The following is a 21,977-nucleotide window of genomic DNA, read 5'->3' as shown; positions in this document are numbered from 1 at the left end:
TCGTGTTTGTGAAAAAATTATTTTTTGCAGATTATGTTTTCAAATATTATTAGGGAATTGGTAATGCGTTATGAAGCAATTTTCAGATTCTCATTCATTTTAAAATTGATCTAATTTCTTAATTTGCTTTCTGTCAATTTTTATTTTTTTGAGTGAAAATCATGCGTCAAAGAAATACCAAGAGATCAAATTTTCTCAAAAATAAATGAGAATTTTGACAATGATTTTATTTTGAAAAGAAAGCATTGGCGTAGTACTTTTTCCCCAAAAATATTCAATGCGAAACCCGTAGGGATGCCACTGTTTGAAAAAAAACAAATTTGTGTACATCAGAAAATGCGCCTTGAGGCATGGAACATATGTACCAAATATGCCAAAGATGTCTACAAAATTATCTCAGTTATTATTAAAAAACTGATTATATATATATATTTATATATATATATATATATATATATATATATATATATATATATATATATATATATATATATATATATATATATATATATATATATATATATATATATATATATACAGAGATATAAATATTACCGAGTGTGTATGATATAAATCAAAAGGGGAAAATTCGTGGACAGAACACTCAAAAAATAGGGGCAAACCGCGGACACGTGTTTCTGGCTATTGGCCTCATCAGCGCGGTGCAGCCAATTGCAAAGATGGACAACAACTGGTTACCAAAAGTGAAAAACATCACATATGCACCGTGTCACCAACAGGAGCTAACCGCACATTTGTGGTTTCAATTAGAAGACCTAGAATTTCCAGGCATCATCTAACATCACCACGTAGGCGGCTATAGCTACCTGCGTGACTTCCGGGTCCAGGATATAAATACAGAGATATAAATATTACCGAGTGCGTATGATATAAATCAAAAGGGGAAAATTCGTGGACAGAACACTCAAAAAATAGGGGCAAACTGCGGACACGTGTTTCTGGCTATTGGCTATTTTTTGAGTGTTCTGTCCACGAATTTTCCCCTTTTGATTTATAGCATACACACTCGGTAATATTTATATCTCTGTATTTATATCCTAGACCCGGAAGTCACGCAGGTAGCTATAGCTGCCTACGTGGTGATGTTAGATGATGCCTGGAAATTCTATATATATATATATATATATATATATAGGTATATATATAGGTATTTAAGCTTATCGACGGACTCTATTTTCAGTAGGGTTCCGTCGTCATGTTGTATTTCCAGTTCTTTATAAGGTGGTAAATTTGTAGAGTAGGATATAAACGGCAAAAGTGAGTTTTTTTATAATTGATTGTCAGTATTATATCGTTGAAGAAATGTATTATAAGCATGTTATAAATAAAAACATATCTAACCATTAAATATGAAGTTTTCTAAGGAATTCTTTTAAAAAAGCTTTTGAACACTTTTAGAAAAGTAAATATTATACGTTTATCAAAATATTTAGGTCTGGTAGTAGGCCAATATTTCTCAAAAAGGCTTAGCCCATGGGTACAGTCACCTTAGTGCCTGGTACATCCGGTATATGCAGCTTCGTAGCACGAAATAATTAAAATGATATTGTGTGGACGTATTTACAAGGTTTTCCACTCAACCCGCTTCTACAATCGAACCTGCATTCATTTGTTTACCAATACGGCTATGAATAATTCATCGGACACGCTAGAATGAATACATATTTATCGAACGTCGATTTATGGAGGTGGAAACCGCTGGTGGACGTTTCGCGCTTTCAAATGCTACTCATTTCGTCCGGCAAGGTCGAATAGAGGTCAAACGATAGGGAGAGGCGGTTCGAAACATCTGGTTGAACGACTTTGCCCTTTGGGCTGTGGATGTTTTTTTTTGTTCGTCGTAATGCGAGAAGAATCGTGTAAAGTATTTTGCTATGTATTGAAATGCGTTTGATTGATAGATCGTAATTGCTATCTAAGCAATACTTACCAAATCAAATCACTTTATTCCTTTTAGACAATTTACAACGTATAATCGTATTCAAATTGCATTTCTTACAACTAGGTTATGCTTCTTCACTTTACAAGGTACAGTTTTTTTTTCAGCAAGTGGAAAAATCTTCGAAAGACACCTGGTCGCCCTGTGACCAGGTAGTGTCTGTCGGATTCATACCGACTCAAAAGCAAGCAAGCTACTCTGGAACGCCTCCATTACTTTGAAATATCAGACTATAGTGATGGTTCAGGGCTCTTTTTTCTTCAGTACTTCATAATCATTCATTTTGTTCTTTTTTTGTCAGGGGGGTCTTGGAGAGTTTATTAACGGCTTCCCAGTTTTCTTTATTTTCGAGCATATTTCCTATCATGTTTTCCGGTGATAATTCTCCTGTCGTCATTTCTGCGTTGCGTCTCTGTTCTTTCCAACGTATGCAATCAAAGATTGTGTGTTCTACCATGTCTATCATTCTGCAATACTTGTACTCTTCTGTGTCACTCACTTTAAACCCAAACAGATGCGCCTGAAAACACCCATGCTCCGTTAGGACTTGTGTGAGAAAGTCATTCATCTGTTTCCATTTTATGTTCAGTCATGGTTCCAGCTCTTATCAGTCTTCTTGTCCATTTGGCCTTTCCATTGTCTATCTCCCAAAATTGTTGCCATTTTTTAATAAATTGTGACCTTGCTAACCCTTTTGGTACTTTGTTTTGTAACATTGTTCTCTCTTCCACCAGCAATCTATTGGGGGATTCTTGCAATCATCAGCAGAGCTTTAGTTGATACTGTTCTATATGCACATATTATTTTTATGACTGCTTTTCTTTGGACACTCAATAATATTATTTCTTTTTCCCCATGGCTCTTTTCTAGATTGTGCCATAGAGCATGATCGACTGGGCTACTGAGCAGAGAATTCTTCTGCAACCTTCTCGAAGGTCCCCAACGTTGGGCATTATACTGCTTTTGTTACTTATGGCTTTCCCTGCCGTAAGCTCCCATTTTCATGTTTTGGTCCATGTGGATACCCAGGTATTTAATGGATTCTTGGCTTCGGTCGGTAGCCGGTCGGTTCGACGTTGGTGTTTTGTTCACTCACTCAAATCGACCACTGTGTTGGTCGGTGGTTCAAGTCCCAGGCTGAATGATCGATTGTTACTTGCTATCGTCCAACCCGTGTTACGAATCACACGTTAAAAGGTAAGACCTCGTTAGTTCTTAACTCGCACAAGTTTCGGCTACTGAAAATTGAAAGGCATGAGCCAACCGAAACCATATGTAATGTATTGTGAAAAATTTGTTGGTGAGTGCAGCCAGAGTCACTACTATTCGCAGTTATTAATGGACCGAATTTATATTTTGGGTTGGGTCATCTGATCATTCATAAAATTGCTTCTGGATTTTATAGCAATTTCAAGTATCATGTTCTTTTGGGGGGGGGGGGATGATAGTGGATGACTATCAGAAATAGTGTAGTTCAAGTAACCTCTCTAGGGTGATAGCCTCAAGATTCAGTTGGGATCTGTATCTGTAGAGTAGGAAGGGTAAATATGAGGAGATGTCCTCCTAGGTCATCGTCCATCTTCTTTATATTGGCAGATGTAGGCCACGACTCGCCGAACACACAGTCTCTTTGGCAACCTTGAGGTGTCTCACGGTGACCTCTGCGAAGGTTTTGGAAGGTGCAGCGATATTACCTGTCGTTCCGCGGCTTCTTCAACCTTCTTGGGGTTTCCTCCGTGGAGGTGCACAAGTGAGAGAGCTTTCCTGCAGGGACAGCCAGTTCCTTGCCTGTATTCAAGTCGGAGCCCGACGAAGGAAGTGCCCTTGCTGTTGGAGGTGATCTGCTATTTCCAGCCCATTCCAAGCGGTAGATTGGGGTCGACATTTCTGTTCATCCCCAGCTACCGCCTTAGATTGAGGTGAGCACTTCTGTCCATCGTCGCGATTGGTTTTTGTTGTTTCTATTTTTGTGTTGTTTGATAAATGTATGTTCCCACGAGTAGCAAGGGAAGAGTTGGTCACCTCTGGCAGAGCCCCGGATTACCAGAGGTAGGCAGATAACAATGAGGTTTCGCCCAGTTCCCCAAGGGGAACGTTCGTGACCGCATAACACCCTGCGGCCGTTCAGCTATCAGCACGATTCCTTACACCTCAGCTTGGTTAAGCTGGTCCACGGTGGCATGTTTTGCAAAGGCTTTTGGGGTGTTTTGGTTCCCCTCACCCTACTTATTTCTGCAACTGACCAGGAGTCCGGCGACCCCTTTCGTAAGGCCACATTGGAGTCCCTGTCTGGGAACGGCCAGGGGAAGTCCCCTGACCGTTCTCCTATCCGCCACCTGGGGACGCGCCCGATAGGTAGTCCAACCAACGGGTTCAGTTGGGGATGTTATGACCTTGGGAAGGTCACTAGTGATGGTTTTTGTAACCCTACCGTTGTATTCTGCGTGTTTTGTCTGGTGAATAGTTATTATTTACATAGTTCCATTGAACTGGACTGTTCAGGTTGTAAAAAAATCACCGAAGGCCATGTTTTTCACCTCGAGACTGTCATTTCGAATAATATTCACAATAAACTAATACCTACTCGTTGAATACAATCCATTAAGGCATATTTCTATTATAATCGCGACACTGTGTTTCATAACCTTTCAAAATAAGATTCACAAGACATTCGAAGGTAAATCATAGACGCCATTTTATTCTGAAGTTGCTGGATCGACCTAAAGACTCAACTCCGGTTCTATATCAGTCAGTAGCTAGATTTTATACAGTTAACATATCTGTATTTACGAATTCTCATATTTCCTACTCATATACCCTTAAAAATCGACTTTGCGTGATCGTTGATATATTTGGCGCAGTCGGTAGGTTATCACCTTTCTTCGTTTAATAATCGCTTTAATTCCTCAGGTTTGAAGAATTTATTCGCGTTCCTTTGTCTCAGATGTTTGTAAACTTTCTGTTTAGTTTCAAATATTGCGGGGTAGTCTCTATTTTTATTAACTTTTTAAGTAATTTGTTGTTTCTGTTGTTGTCAACTGAACTGGTGTTCATTTTGTAAAACTATTGATTTTCATAGTTTGTATTAATGAAGTTCACTGAAACCAAAGTGAACTGTCATCTTAAATAAACATAAAATGGCCATAATGGATTTGAATTACAGAAAGAGACTCGAACAGTAACGAAAAACGTAACTCGAACGATACACCAGCAATTATCGACAAACTCCATTAGGATCGTGGAAACGTGTAACCTTGTTTCGAATACCGCAGTGTGGCAAAGTTCGCTGTTTGTCGAACTTTAATTAAAATCAATTCAGGCTGGTCCCGCGAGCCTCGAAATGCCAGCTCGAAATCCGAGTTCGATTCCCGGAGGAGAAACGCCCGACGGCAAACATTTCTATTTCATCGGGAAAAGTTTCTCTATTCGGATTCCGGATTCTGGAGGTTGTTTAATGTTTAATGAAGGTGGTACATTGACATGAGATGTCTCGTGATTGTTTGGAATTGGGGGTTGAGCAAAAAAGTGACGCTTGGAAATAACTTGTTTTTGTCAAAAAGTGAGATACTCAAAAAACCGTGACACGTGTTTCGCTATACAGGGTGTAACATGAGTACGTTAAAATATTGAAGTGACGTATTCCTGAGACAATTTTAATAAAAAAAAGTCTATATGAACTTCTGTCCGAAAATGCTTCGTTTCGGAGATGCGGGGTGTTGAAATTGAATTTTTTTGTTCCTTTTTTGAAAACTCTTGCAAAAAATAAGTTATTTGCACGAAATTTGGTACCAGGGGTTTTTTTGACGTGGGAAATCATAATTTCGTATTAATTTTTACGTAACATCTAGAGGGCGTACGCTGTCATTACTTATTTCAAATTGCCCTAACTTTTTTGACAGTAAACTTTTGGTACTTTTCATGAAAAAACCTAATTCCCACCCTTTTCCAAGTAAAAAAGGGACACCTCCTCAACAACGCTGGATGTGATCGTTTTCGAGATATTTACAATTTTCTATATCGATGCATATTACATAGCTCCTAGGGCGCTAAGTGAAATTGCTGAGAACATAACAAAAACTAAGTATGTGGTGGATCTCGTCAAAATAAACAACTTTTTTCTATAAAAGGTTTGAAGAAGAATGATTCGTTTTCGAAATACAGATTGTTGAAATTTTATAAAACATGGTAGGTTTTTGTCATAAGTTTTTTGCAATTTTAGTTATTTTCATCAAACTTTATATGCAGTATACCCGTACAGACTTCTTCTAAACTGAGCATTATCAAACTGCTTATTCAATCCAAATTAAAAAAATTTGTCAGGTTTACTTATTCAATTAAAGTGTTACATTTTATGTTATTTATTAGGAAAATAATCATATAAAAATTGAACGAAACAAATATTACAACAGCTGTTCGAAGTGACGACCTCCAACAGTAATACAAGCTTCTGCTCTCCTCATCAAAGAATTCCGCACCCGTTGAAAAATGTTCTTATCGTTTCACAGCAAGCTATGATGCGATCCCTCAACATTTCCTCGTTTTCAATGGGGCCATCATAAACTAGTTATTTTAGGTGTCCTCAAAAGGCAAAATCGATGGGATTGAGGTCCGGTAACCTCGGGAGCCAATGCTCATTGCTTCCTCTTCCTATTCATCGTTGGAGATATGTTACGTCTAAAAAATTTCTTGCTATCACACTAAAATGAACAGGAGCTTCATCGTGCATGTACCAAGAGTGATTTCGAAGACTAATGGGAACATCTTCCATAAGTTGGGAAGCTCGTGTTCCAAAAAATGTAGGTGAGCATCTCCGTTCGAACGTAAGGGGAGAAAATAGGGCCCAATTAAGCCTACCCATACATTAAAAGAGAATGTGTCTTGGAAATGAGTTTGCGTTATCTTTCGCCCAGATGTGGTTGTTTTGGAAGTTCATGATACCATTTCTTGAAAAATTGGCCTCATCTGAGAAGATGATTTTCGATTAAATTTGCGGATGTTGTTCGACTTTTCTTTGAAGCCATTGAGCAAATTCGATACGTGGTTGGAAATCACGTAGCGTAAGTTCCTGGACACGCTGAATATGATAAGGATATAATTACTGTTCCTTTAAAATTCTGTAAACTGTCATGTGACTCACATTCGAAGTTTGACTAATTTTTCTTGTACTTGTTCTCTGGATGTTCAGAAATTTCTTCGAGAGCCGCCTCCTCCAATTCTACAGCTCTTGTAGTCCGTGGCCGTCCTACTGCAGAATTTGTTTCAAAGCTTCCAGATTCGGAAAGTCACCGGAAAGATTCGCAAATGTCGCTGCACAAGGAGTCACGCGCTATTTGTTAGGCCCGAGATATTCCAGCCCACGTAAGTAGAGTTGGAATGCTGGGTGGGTCATCGAAAATTTGACATGGAGGTTTTGGGTACTAATCTTGCAAATCCTAAAAAACGCTCAGACAGGTCGATTTTCATTGGGAGGAAGACAGTTTTTTCCCCATTTACAACGTCATCACTTCAACCCCGGAACAGAGGGGTGAACAACCCTTGGATTTTTAATGGGGAACTGGGGGCGAGTCGTACATCGTTTGAAAGATCTTAGAATCCTCTATACAACTGTGTTCTTTTTTTTTAATTTGGACGAACCATATTAAATACAGAGTGAAGAGGCTGGAGGTGCCCATTTTGAGCATATGCTCAAAATGGGTACCTCCAGCTTACATGCAATAATAGAGATTCTGCTGGAAACTTTTTCGAATATTGTCGACCATTTCTAGAGTGATTTGGCAACATTCATTTGTGATTCGTGAGGAGTACAGTAAATTCTGCTTTTGAAATGACCCCACAGAAAGAAATTTAACGGCGAAAGTTCTGGTGATCGTGGTGGCCATTCGATAGTGTCCCGCCTCCCAATCCAGTGATCGGGAAAAGTCTCATCTGAATACTGTCGAACAGGCAGAGCATAGTGCGGAGGTGCCCCAGATCCTCCCGATAATTGTGGTCATTTTCAATAATATCATTGAGAAGGGGATTAATATTATCTTCCAGAAGCTCTAAATACATTTGTCCGGTTGAATTACCTTCCAAAAACAATGGGCCAACAATACGGTCACAAAAAATTCCAGCCCATATATTCAATTTTTGGGGGCGTTGAGTATGAACTTCATGAAAAATGTGAGGATTTGAATCAGCCCAATAGCGACAATTATGGCGATTAACTGGGCCATTTAGAAAAAAAGAACATTCATCACTGAAGCGAATGTTGAAAACAAAATGTGGATTCACCACCGCTCGTTCACTAACTAATTCGCAAGCGTCGATCGAAATCATCTTCATTCAGTTCTTGCGTTCATTTAATCTTGTAAGGATGCATTTTGTGGGTTTTTAAAATACGCCGTGACACCCCGAAAACAAATGCTAACTTTCTTGTGCTCAAAGTATGGTCAAGCGCAACATGACCCAGATTTGTCAATTTTGTCGCCCCATTTGTTACTGGTGGTTGGTGGTTCGATTTGCCGTTTTTTATTTGCTACAGATCCAGTTGCGCAAAATTTTGCAATTAAATCGAAAATATACTGTCGCGAGACATTCTTCCCATGTTGTTGATTGAACAGTTCAGCGGCTCCCGCAGCACGTCTATTTCCATAGAACAGTTCAATCAACTCAACCCTCTCTGCACTTGTGTAAACCATTGTTTCTTCAGCAACACTTCACGTAACTCACTATTGGTAATAATGTAGATAATAAGTGATATCTAACTCGCAGCGTATAAAAAAGAGAAATAGAAACAGCATTTTTAACCATTTCTCAATTTTAATAGTCCCCTCATCAGAAAAAAACTAAAAATTTAACAAAAAAGTAGCTTGAGAAACAAATGAAAGAGTTCTAAATACATTCCAACTGAGCAGTGGCGTACAACAATCTGTTGCTATTAACAACATTGAAAAAGTTAATTATCGGAAAGAGCTCTTTTGAATACGTCCAAATTAAAAAAAATGTACACCGTTGTTTAGAGAATTCCAAGACCTTTCAAACGATATGCGACTCGCCCCCCCCCTATTCCCTATTAAAATTCCAAGGGTTGTTCACCCCTCTGCTCCAGGGTTGAATGTGGGAAAAAACGTTTCCCCCTCCCAATAAAAATCGACCTGTCTGAGCGTTTTTTAGAATTTGCAAGATTAGTACCCAAAACCTCCATGTCAAGTTTTCAATGGCCCACCCGGTATATAGGAATCATCCAAATCGTTGAGTCAAGAAACCTATCATCAAATCGAAAATAACGTCTGCCAATTGGATTAAAACCATTCCGCAGAAGTGGGTTTCCACCGCTTCTGGATAAGCAGTTTCAAATGCGCGGGCGACGTCCTCTATTCCGTACAGAAAACAAAACGAGCTAGTGATCCAGTCCTCAACTCGTGAAAAGAATTCTTGAGTAGAGATCAAGGTACGGGATTACTGCTAGTCGTGTTTTCTTTTCGAAATTGTATTTGCTAGAACGGTCGGACGGCCATTATTGCGTTTTCCTCCTTTTCTAACTTCCGTCAGAGTTTTACCTTGAAAGGGATTTTCAGTCGTTTTTCTTTCAGTCGGTTTTATTTTTCCGGAATGTATCATTTGTTCGCCGATAACAGAGTCTTTTGTTTGTGAACGCAGACAGTATATTTCTTTACAGGACATTTTGTTTTTCTCGTGGAAATAGGTCAGAGGTGAACTGGAATTTTTCAGCAGTATGACGCGCGCTTTATTGAAAAGGCAAACACTGAATAGTGCTTTGTTGTGGATTCCTTCGAAATAATTTTTATTCTACATCAATATACTTTATTTATTTATTTACGAATGAAATCAAGCAACAGATGAAACCCAATAGCAACACTAACTGTACGTAAATATTTTTCAAAGTAACGGAAGTACTGCAGAGAGAGAAAAGTCGCCTCATTTATCATAACACTTGTTATACAGTACAGTCTCGTGGGTTCGCATGAGAAGCAACAAGACTCCTGCTATCAGCACCTTCACCACCCGTTAGATGCCATGTGGAGGACCCAGAAGGAAACCAAGGAAGAAGCTACCGTTCCCCCCAGCCAGACACCTGGGAATAATGGAAGACCCTACGGAGCAAATCCAGGACATCCTTGAGGAGTATCCACTGATGATCAGATAGAGGACAGCACAAGGCCTGGAACATCCTGAATAACGACCACAGCCATGGACCCGGACACTTCAACCAGTAACGCAACTACAAACTCTGATCATTTTAATTCAAGTTGCTTGTAAAGGAACCCAACCCTGGAGAGGCATAAGCCTATAACACGGCCCCCTCCTGATATCGTTATAACTATGTGACTTATACTGAAAACCGCAAATGAATAAACATGGGATCCTGCCCATTTTAGTCAAGTAGCACGTCACCATTCAACTGAAACATATGCAAATCAGTAAATAGGTCGAGGAGGACCACAGAACTGGCCCGCTCGATCCCCGGATCTCAATCCTCTCGATTTCTCTATTTGGGGACATTTACAGCATTTGGTTTATCGTACTCCTGTTCGCGATGTAGAGGACTTAAGACACCGCATAATCGATGCGTGCAGGGTAATTAGAGAGACTCCAGGAATATTTGAGCGAATACGTGGCTCAATGCGTATCTCTGTAGTTGTTCGTAAAATAATTTTTTGCTGCGAACTGGTTTATTTTGGGCAAAAAACCCAAGAGACATTTTTTGTTTAGAATGAAACAGGCTGTCGGAAATGAATTTTTAAATAATAAAACAAAAAGTTAAATTGGAAATGAATTTTAGGGGTTGCGTTTTCCACCCCTTACAACCATTGGGTAAACCAAATAAATTACTGGCCAAGTGTCTTTTTGGTAGTAAAAAACGTCAGGTTAATTTCAATATTGTAACTTCTTTAGTGCTTGTGAGTAGTTGTTTACAGCTGATTCTCGGCCTCCCCCCACCACTATGACGTATTAATTGCTTTTTTTATTGGTTGTTGTTTGGTGAAGTTTTTTTGTTGTGCAGTGAAGTCAAGGCGTTGTGACCTTGAAGTGTCTGGTGCATGGATCGTTCAGATTTTTTTTTCATATGAGATTTTGTGTGTTTATGTGTGTGTGTAGGAGAATGCACGGTACAGGGTTTCATCATGTGCTTGTTTGTCTATGTACAAACATACGTCTGCATACTTCGAAGATCCTCCAAGTAATAAATGCTCCATCGGTGTTAGGGTACCAACTTAGTAGTGGAGTGACGTCACAGCAATAACCGTTCAACGGCTAGAGAGCGACATGTTCACTCCACGACGTGTGGCAGAGTAATGCGTATTCATCGGTCTGCCCTCACCTCTCCCGAAGCGATGAAGGTTCGCTCTAGCCCCGCTATCGATGGTGACACAACGGCAGCCGAGGACCGTTTGCCTAGCGTCTACCCTCTCCGAGACCGCAACGACCATTGCTTGCTCGTACCGGCAACTGTTATCGTATCAAGTTGGGAGATGGGCTTGGCTGTGACGTCAGGCATCTCTAGTGGATAGCAACTAGCAATGTGAATCTTTCACGGTTTCATGGTGGGGGTGACTCACACTGTTTAATATAAAAGAAATGCCTGGCACACTATGAAATCAGTAGACGAATATATCTGCAGCAGTTAGCAATTGGTAGAGTGTTATTCAGTTCGTAATAGAAGGAAGACGGTGAGTGTATTTGTCTGTTGGAAATTGTTTATATTTTCATATATATTTTCATCATGTCCGTTTCAAAAGTAGACTTGAATAAAATTAATAATTTGATTGTACAGGAGGTTGAAATACTAGAGCAAAAGGCCTTATCATCATTGCCAATTGATGAAGTGTACATAATTAAAAATATGTCAACTTATTCTACACGATTTGGTAAATCAATTTTATTAACTTTGCAAGATGTGAGCAATGATAAATTATTTAAAACATGGCTACCAAAACGTATTTCGTTGCAATTCAGTGATGACGATATATCTTGTATCAACTCATCAGGTGGTAAATATACGATGATGTATTTAGGACAGAGCCAACAAAGTTTTGCTGGCATGAAAACGCGATCTCTAGTCAAATTCAATATGATTGAATAATAGTAATAATTTATAGTGAATTTCTTTAGGTCATAGCTTACAAAGTTTTTTTTGGTGTGAAAACGATAACTCTAGTCAAATTCAATATGATTGAATAATAATAGTAATTATAATGAATTTCTTATTGTTTTATTAATATTCATATATTAGATGATAATTATATGGAAATATAAACATTACTAACTTAGTTGAATACACTCACTTTGTAACTACAAGTAAAATGGGAATGTGAGTATTATATCACTGAAAAATTGGAGGTTGCTTATTGTTATTTTTATTCGATTTCAGTTCCACCATTTAAAGATGTGGATGCAGTACGCAAGTCAAGATTGGGTCGATATTGTAGATCTCAAATCATCGGTTCAACATTTGTCGTCTAAATTGAAGGTGTTGGGTGATGGAGCCGAACATGCAAGCGTTTATGATATGAGTGTATGCTATGATGAAAAACAAATCGAATTATGCCTTCGTGATGCTGAGAACTATTGGAGTGGTGCAGAAGTTTGCAACAAATTTTTGGATAATGAATTGGAATTGTGGCAACTTTGTGAGGTTATGATTGAACTGAACCTAAGAAGATTCCTGTATAGCCTCCAACCATACTTGCCAGAATGGATTATTCATCACTTTGAATTGAATGATGAAAATCGAGAGGAAATTGAAGATGGTCGCGAAAATGATGATTATGAGGAAGAAGTTATTTTAGATAGTCTGTATGTTCCTGTAAATCATAAATAATGTCAAATAAAAAACTTTGTATTATTTTCATGTTTTATTTATTTAAATCTGATGAAATACAATAGAAAATGATTACAAAACAATAAATATGATATAAAATACAATACATGATATAAGTCAGTTACAAATAAAAAAAAAAGATCATAAAACAGTACATGATAGAGTGAAAAAAAAAGTGTCAATATCTGCTATGAACTGAACCATCCAATGCATTGTATGTTAAAACTGTATCATGCAAAATCAATGCATATACTTTAGTGTTGTCTGGAAACTTGGTCTTCCTCGTCTCAAACTCAATCTTTATATCAATAGTTGATGATTTTGTTGCATTCGGTTGATGGGAACAATCGATGACGAATAGTGGATTCTCTCTAAATTGTCCAATGTCCATCAGAGGTTCACTCATATCTTTATCATAATAACTTCGCTGGAAACTCTCAAAAGCATAATAAGCAGGAGCATCAAGTTTTTTATCGAAATTCAAATTCCAACGCTCATATGGATAAACTTCAGAATTCAAGTATACTCGAATACTATTGATATCAGCAGTTGTGAATTTTGTAATATCTTGTGTTCTATCTTCAGATGTGGTAGTACTTTGGAATGCGATGATGACAAAACGAGGAGTTTCCAATGCGTTAGTTGTTTTGATGGCCCATATGTCTGAAGAAGTCCCACGTAATGATGGTAGTTCATAGAGGTCCCACATACGATACGCCAACTTGATTTTGGCATTCAGACCGCTTTTGTTTATTCTACTCAAAAGTTTGAGCTTGTGTTTATCATCTGGTACAATATGCCTTATTTTCCATTCGATTTTATTTATTTCCAAATCAGCATCAACCTCACCTATATATGAGTTTTTGAATGATCGAGCGATAATCAAAATCAATTCCTGTTTGGCATTCAAGATACTTTTGTTGTAATCTTCAGCAAAACCCATCAAATATTTCAGTGGTAGTTTTCCACTAAAAACATGACTGTTTGTATCCAAGATATCTTGCTTCAATTGTGAAAGTCCCCAACCAGATGTCAATAATGTGTTAGCATGAGATTGTCCAAATGATATCATGGTTTTCATTGTAGATGTTATCCCAGGTTTTCTAACAACAGCCACTTGTTCACCACCCATTTCATAACGAATTTCGTCAAAGAGAAATGCAATTGCATTATTCGAGAGATAGCATGTTTTCGCTACATCTTTGGGGGTGAATTTACCTTCTATGTAAATGAAGCTCTCGGCAATATCTAGTATAACATCTTGATTATTGATTGCAATTCTGATTTCATCCGAATTCCTGAATAGCGGTGATCCATAGGGCTTATATGTGTGCTCATGTAAACTTATGAGAGAATGATCGAGCACTGGTTCATTGAATATATTCAACTTTTCATTGTTTGTTTCGAGCACCATTGTTATTTTCTCACTTTCAATCCAATCGATTTCAAAAATTTAAGATCACTCACAGACAGAGCGTTATGTGCTAACTGTTTAGCATACACTTGTGGAATGAGCTTCTTTTTATGCACACCTTTCTTTTTGATAGTGCAACTCGTTTGGGATTGTTCAATGCGATTTTGTCTATTATAAATGAAACCCATAACAACAGTTATTCGATTTTCTTCAATTCCAAAATAATGAAAATCTCTTCTTCACTTCCAAAATCGATAAGGTTATTTTTTTCATCCAAAATACGCACTGTAATGTTGTGAATCAATTGACGACCTTCTGGACTGACAGGCATATATATAATACTGTGTGGTTCTTTAGTGAGATTGTAGCCAGGTTCAACATCAATATCGAATGAGAAAAGAATGTGGGATTCTTCACCATTTATATATGAACCAGATATTATATTGCAATCTAAGCGGATAAGTCTCACAGTTGTAATGTTTATTGGTAATGATGATTCATGTATCTGATTTGGTGGAAATATTTCATGAGCGAACCCCATCATTTCTGCTATTGAATTTGGATGTGTCAGATCAATTTCATATTTGGATCGCATTTCACATTTGAATGTATTATTATTGGCGTGTAGATAGAAAATATCATCTGCAACGACATCATTTGGTTTTTTATCATGAAACAATCTGAACATGATATGTTTCTGTATGACGGCATTGATCTCTTCTATTTCATAAGCACCACATGGAATTTCAATTGTCAACTTTTGGGGTATCGATGAGTTGTCATTACTGATTCTAAAACTAACTAAGTTATTAGCTTCAGTTATATTATTGATTGTATTGCACCCATAGAATCCCAAAAGTCCTAATCCATAACGACTGTTCCTATCCAATTCAATTGGTGGAAAAAAATCCGCACTCAAGACACTTGTCCCGACAGCTTGTAGCTCGAACTTTCGTGACATGACTGATGAATATTTTGAAACACATTTCAATTTATTATTGTACACAGCAACAGCACATTTGAGACAATTTACACTTTTTGGAAGGTGTTGTATTGTAATAAGTATCATTTTTATTGATACCAATATTCACATCCTCTATATTACAAATACAACACATAGATTTCCGAGGTATAGGACCGTCATTAACATCCGATTCTGAATTTTGATCGTGGTGGTGGTGCTCATAACAATATCTATGTTTCATTATATCGATGTCATCTTGCAGATGCTTAGGCAACTTTTCCCAAACATATGCAATCTCATGTGCAACACATGCAAGTATCACTTCCTTAGGCATATTTGCAAGCATCACTTTATCCATTTTTTTCAAGGTACCATATTTTGAAAACATTCTAAGTGAAAACCCCATTCCCTTGATAGCCTCCCGATCCAGTTTTGGTGTTGAATCCATTTTTATTTGGAAAATTATTTAGAGAGAAACTGCAAGCACAAGTGACCACAGAGAACTGTATTAAATTTCTGTTGTCGATCATAGTTATATTTGATTTTTACATTCGAACATTTTCGAAAGAATCGAGTCAATTCCAATGGTGGGGGTAGATCTCCAAAACTATCGAAATATGTGACTTCTTTCCCACATTTTTTATATGCCACCCAATGTGTTCCTGGTCCACTTATTCCATCTAAATTAACAATAGCTGTCTCGTTTTGTTTTGGACCTGAAGATGGTAATCTATCACGCATAAAAACACCACGAAAATGTGGAATTTTCATTTTTTGTGCATAATAACTGAGATCGAGATCAGTAAGAGGCCTCTGAGGTAGGGGTTCAATTAGTTTTTTGTTTTGTTCGTGGCTTTGTATGGTTTTAAATATAGTCCTAAACCTTTACGGTATGGTTTGAGATATATTCCACTTCCGCGTTTGCCTAATGCTACAGCCTCCATGGTTTTATTGTGACGATTGGCTTCCATTAAAGCCGCTCTGCTGGCTTTTGCCGAATTCACGGCCTTGGTAATACCAGCAGCGGCTCCCGCCAAACTTCCTAGTGCGGATAGTCCAGCAAAAATTGGTATCAATGGTAAAAGTCCACCGATCTTGGGAACAGGAATTATGCGTGGTGTGCGGATTTTCTTCTTTCCACCGGCAGCTTTAAGGTATTTACGTGCCGCCTGCAATGCCACAGTGATAGCTTTTTTGCTATTATTCGTCACAAATTGATTCCCACCAGCTTTCTTCAATACATTTCGCACTTTATGGACTATCCCAGCACCAAATGCAACTTTTTTAATTTTATTTTTCTTCGTTTGTTTCCTCTTACATTTTTTCTTATTGGTACTACAACCCATGCCCATATGTCTTTTCGCTTTCATAATGTTGGTGACAAGTAATGCAGCTGCTCTTTCCCCAATACTCGCGTCCTTCGATTTAACCCTATCCCAAGCGCTGTATTCAAGTTCTTTGTCGGCTAAATGTCTTGCTGCAAGATCGGATGGATGCTTAGAATATTGAATATCGTGTTTTTTGCATTCAATATCTAATTTATTGATTCCAGGGTCGTTACGAGCTAAACGTTGTTTCAATTTTGTACCCGGTCCACAGTATTGATAACCTCCGGGTAGATGTAATTCGAAAGGAAGTTTGTTTATTAAATCATTAACAAAACCACAACCTCTTTTAATTTTACGATCACTTTCAATACGTCCGTATCGTTTGATGGTACACATTGAAATGAATAAGCTAATAACATTTATATAGTCTCCAACCACGGCACGATGCGCATTGTAAAACAGAAAGAAAAGTTTGCTGTAGATAATCTAGATGAGAAATTTGGTTGTGGATTGAATGGACAAAGGGTATTCAGACATGGTCCACTACTTCCATCATCAGTTCGAGGACTCATTATAGGACCTTCAAATTGTGGAAAGACGAATGCAATGATATCACTATTAACACATCCACAAGGACTGAGATTTAGAAATGTGTATCTCTATTCGAAATCACTCAATCAACCTAAATATCAGTACTTGCGAAGTGTTTTGGAACCTATAAAAGGATTAGGTTTTTATACATTCAGCAATAATGCAGAAATAGTGGAACCCTCCGACGCTAAGCCTAATTCTGTTTTCATTTTCGATGATGTGATATGTGAAAAGCAAGATATTATTAGATCATATTTCTGTATGGGACGTCATAAGGATGTTGATTGTTTTTATCTAGCACAGACATATTCACGGGTACCCAAACAGTTAGTGCGTGACAATACCAATTTCATTATAATGTTCAAACAAGATGAGACGAATTTACATCACATTTATTCAGATCATGTTTCACCCGATGTAACATTCAAACAATTCCAATTGATGTGTGTTAAATGCTGGGAGGACCAATATGGATTTCTAGTCATTGATAAGGATAGAAAAATAGATGAAGGTAGATATCGCAAAGGATTCGATAGTTTTATATACCCATGATCTTGTTTTTGGAACTTATTCGATCACTGAATATTGTAGTGGTCACTTCACCAACGAATTAAGCTTTAATTCAAAAAAAGGGCATTATGAATACAAAAAAAGATCCTGAAAATAAAAACAATGAAATAAATTTGAAACGTCAACTAGTAGAGACAACAGAAGCTGTCAGGCAGAAATTCAACTCTATCAAGAATGATAATATTGAAAATCGTACGACACTTGAAAGATTGTATGAGCCCATAATGAAACCATTGAATGTTTTATCATCAAACGCTACTTCTAAATCACCAGTGTTATCACCAAATCATGGAACTGTTCAATCTACTTCAAATTATCCCATGAGTACTCCAATAGGAAGAAAACAATCTTTTGGTAGTGTATCATCTGTGAATAGTGACACGAGCACACTTCAAGACGATATGAGAACAACTCTATTCGAAACACCATCATCGTCCCACATCGATTCCTCGGATCCTGACATCTCACCTGTTATGAATGAAAGTGGTGAAGATGTTTTGATGAAACATTTGAATAATATAAAATCTAGAAATCCAGCATATGATGGAACATTTGGCGTACGTATGGATCCAATTACACAAAAGCTGAAAATGGGAAGTCTAGTGGTAAATTTCAAAGATGGAAACATTTCATTTTGGGATGCTAATAAAGTGAAAAAATATGAATGCGCAGGTAGTCCAGAATTGTATGATATGATTTTTTTGAAGAATCCACAAGATGTTGATAATGAAGAAACTCGTCAAGTATATTCCAAAATATTGAAAATAACGAATGCTCCATATAAACAATATCATCTGAAGAATGGTTTTAAAAATACAAATTCTAAAAAATTTCGTGAAGTTATCAAACCTCTATTAGACTCACGACAATATCCAATAAGAAGTAGAAGTAAAATTGGTGGAGAACTCAAACGAGTGAAAATGGAGAAAATATATAATTCTAAACCTGTGAATTATGTGTACTGGAATTCACCGAAAGAGTTAGTTGCTCGCCTACGACTATTGGTAGCTTCAAAGTCAGCCGGACATACCGGACATGATAATGAAATAATTTCAATAATTGAAGAATTACGTGAAGAAGGTATAATATATTAACATATTCACATGTAATGATCACTGTCACATCATCATTCAATGCAGTAACATTATCACTTTTTCTCTTTAATCATATTGAAATAGAATGACTAATGAAATAAGTGATGTCAAACGACAAGTTGTTAATGAATTACATAAACCTGCAAGACGTAATTTTCGTAGAAGAATAACCACCATCAAAGGTTTTGCAGATCTATGGCAAATAGATTTAGCTGAACTGCAACCTTATGCAAAAAGTAATGAAGGATACCGATATATACTTGTAGTGATAGATTGTTACTCCAAATATCTGTGGACTGTAGCAGTTAAAGATAAAACAGGTAGTACAGTAACTAATGCAATGAAACATGTACTGAAAGAAGCCAAATACTCCCCCAAACACATACAAAGCGATCAAGGGAAAGAATTTTTCAATAAAAGCTTCTCATCTCTCATGCGAGAATATAATATCAATCATTATTCAACATTTAGCACAAAGAAGGCAGCTATAGCAGAAAGAGTGATTCGTACAATAAAGGCATGGCTCTACAAGGAATTTTCGATGAGAGGTCACCACAAATGGCTTGATATTCTTCCAATTATAACTAGTAGATATAATAATAAAGTTCATCGTACAATAGGTATGGCACCCATCAATGTTGATTCAACAACAAAATTAAAATTCAAGGGTATCAATGGAATTGGAGGAAGACAAAGTAAACCCAAATTCCAATTAAATGATATTGTACGTATAAGTAAATACAAACATATTTTTGAAAAGTCTTACACTGCGAATTTTACCACGGAGCTATTCAAGATTGTTAAAATTAATAAAACCATCCCAATGACTTATAATCTTGAAGATATGAATGAACAGCCGATTAGAGGATGTTTTTACGAAGAAGAGTTATTACGAACCGAGAATCCTGACGTATATCTGATTGAGAAGGTGTTGAAGAGAAGAAAAAATAAAGTATATGTAAAGTGGTTAGGCCTTCCTAGCGAACAAAATTCTTGGATTGATGAATCAAATATGGTTTAAATGTATATAATAGTGACTTTTATGAATAAAGTAATATTGAAGTTCATTATTGTTTTCATTTCAATTATAAGTATGTGAACTGAAAAATATTGCAGCGGTAAACATTGCCCCAGCCATTCGCAATGTTCTGTGTATACCAAACCAAATTAATTGTATACTCCATTCCCGCTTATATTTTTCAACTCACGATATTGAAAACACATTATCATTCCCAAAACTAATCGCCGTCACTTTGAAATGCAGTATCCAACTCTTTTTGCCAATTATCTCTCACTGATAATGCTGTCTCATAAAGCTTAGTCGACTCCTCAAGCTCAGCCTGAGCTTGCATTCTCGAACGTTGATGGAATTGCTTATCTTTACCAATTTTTGAACGGAGTTCATCAGCATCTTTAGACATTCTAGCCAATTCAACCTTCGCTAATGCAATCTTGGCATCTAATGCTTCAAGAGTTTCATTATTAGCATTAATAGCTCGCTCACTCTTTTCAAGTTCAGCAATAGTCATCTGTGCCTTTACAAGACGGCATTTTGCTTTCCTTTTCATTTCCCCAAACCGATGGAGGGGGCTGAAAGAAGATAGCGGTTCAGCTTTCAAATCACTCTTCATTTCTTTAGGAGTACCTTTTGGCTTCCTCTTCGATCTGTCACTTTTCGTTGCGGGTTTTTTCTGTCGCACAACACTTTTGGATTCTTTCTTTTCTTTAAAGTCAGTGACAATCGATGAAGATGCCTTAGTAACCTTCCTCTTGATTGTTCTAGATTTCTTATCAACACCAAGAGGAAGGGTAGATGAAGAGTGTTTGAGTGATGATAATTGCGAAACGATCGGATTTTCAATAATAATTTGCTCATTTGGTTCTGGCACATCTGCAAAGTTAACGAAGTCGTTAATATCAAAATCATTTATCGAATCTTGACTCGATAAATGTAATACTGGAATATTTTCAAAATCAGTCTGATCGATATCAACAAGTGGTGAACCATCTTCAGCAATCAATAGCGGCATAGAGCTCATGATTATTAAGGTCTGAGGAATGATATGTGATAGCAATAGAATGTGGATAGGAAAGGTGATGATGTTACTGAGACCTCACCATTTATAGAAGAAAATAAACTAGCGCATGCGCTCTTTCATCAACTGACACATGCGCTCTCTCACTAAACTATTCACGCATGTAACAATCTTTGTCATTTAAGAGGAAAACTTTGTGTTGCATGCATGTATTTTTAAATGTTAGAAAATAATACAAATAAATTCAAAATATATATATTTATTAATAATAGAGGACAATAACGATAATAAAAAATGAAAAATGTTAATATGTCTCTGTGGATGTGGAACTTTCTTTGACTCTATTCCTCAATAGTTGTTGCTCGTGCGTCAAACACCAACATTGAAAAAAATGGATTCTCCTATTGGGGTAGAGTTGACCAACCTTCTCACACAGATCCCAAGTACTTCTACATGCATTGCATACATGATTCCAACAATTCATGGAATATGTATCACAACGCAAACAACGTTGCAGTGGAGTTGGAACGGCAGCACAGGTACCACAAATATTTCTACAGATACCTATATTGTTAAATATTATAGGTTCGGAACACTTCAGACACTGTAACTGTTGTTGACGATAATCCGATTTTGTTCGCTTCGGTGGATGAGAAGGAGGCGATAGTTGAATCCGCAACACGCAATCACTACACATACCAGTACATGGATTGATTGAATCCTTAGGTCTACTTATTTGACAAAAGTAGCACACAATAGCCCCTGCAATCATCATTGGGTAGACACACACTTTTGGTTTTTCATTCCACTCTTTTGGAAACGGCATTTTACTAATTCGATTAGAAATATTAAGAGATGACTTACAGAAACTCTGAATGCTCTCTCCTATACCTACGATCTCTATTTATAGAAATCAACATCATGTGGAAGTATAGTGGGATAACTTCTCCTACTATTCCACTCTAAACGAGTCAAGTGGGAGTCGCATCACCTCCTATATAAGTTGACTTGCAAACCTAGAGTTCATTCATTCACTCTCTACAACTGTGAGCAAACAACAACAAGATGAATTCTGCAAAAATAAATGCTGCATTAAATAGAATAGCTGCTGTTGATGAAAACAATTGGATAGACGAATCAGATGATGAGGATGTCAATGTTCCGCTAGAGGAAGTAATAGTTGAAGCAGAAGATG

At 37.2% G+C, this 21,977-nt stretch overlaps 2 protein-coding genes across 2 annotated transcripts in view; one reads left to right on the top strand and one right to left on the bottom strand.

The window, feature by feature from the left end:
• Nucleotides 1-21,977, top strand: part of LOC111511070 (Lysine demethylase 3) — a 701,967-nt gene that overhangs the window by 359,154 nt on the left and 320,836 nt on the right. The gene's annotated exons all lie outside the window — the stretch shown is intronic.
• The window catches only part of LOC141485720 (uncharacterized), a 302,145-nt gene that overhangs the window by 116,189 nt on the left and 163,979 nt on the right, over nt 1-21,977 (bottom strand). The window lies entirely within an intron of this gene.

The sequence above is a fragment of the Leptinotarsa decemlineata genome, unplaced genomic scaffold (genome assembly GCF_025532065.1).
Source record: "Leptinotarsa decemlineata unplaced genomic scaffold, Ldec_3_MD MMD2_tig00026330_RagTag_RagTag, whole genome shotgun sequence".
NCBI lineage: Eukaryota > Metazoa > Arthropoda > Insecta > Coleoptera > Chrysomelidae > Leptinotarsa > Leptinotarsa decemlineata.
The sequence above is the reverse complement of the archived record's forward strand: the minus strand, read 5'-3'. Positions and strand labels throughout refer to the sequence as shown.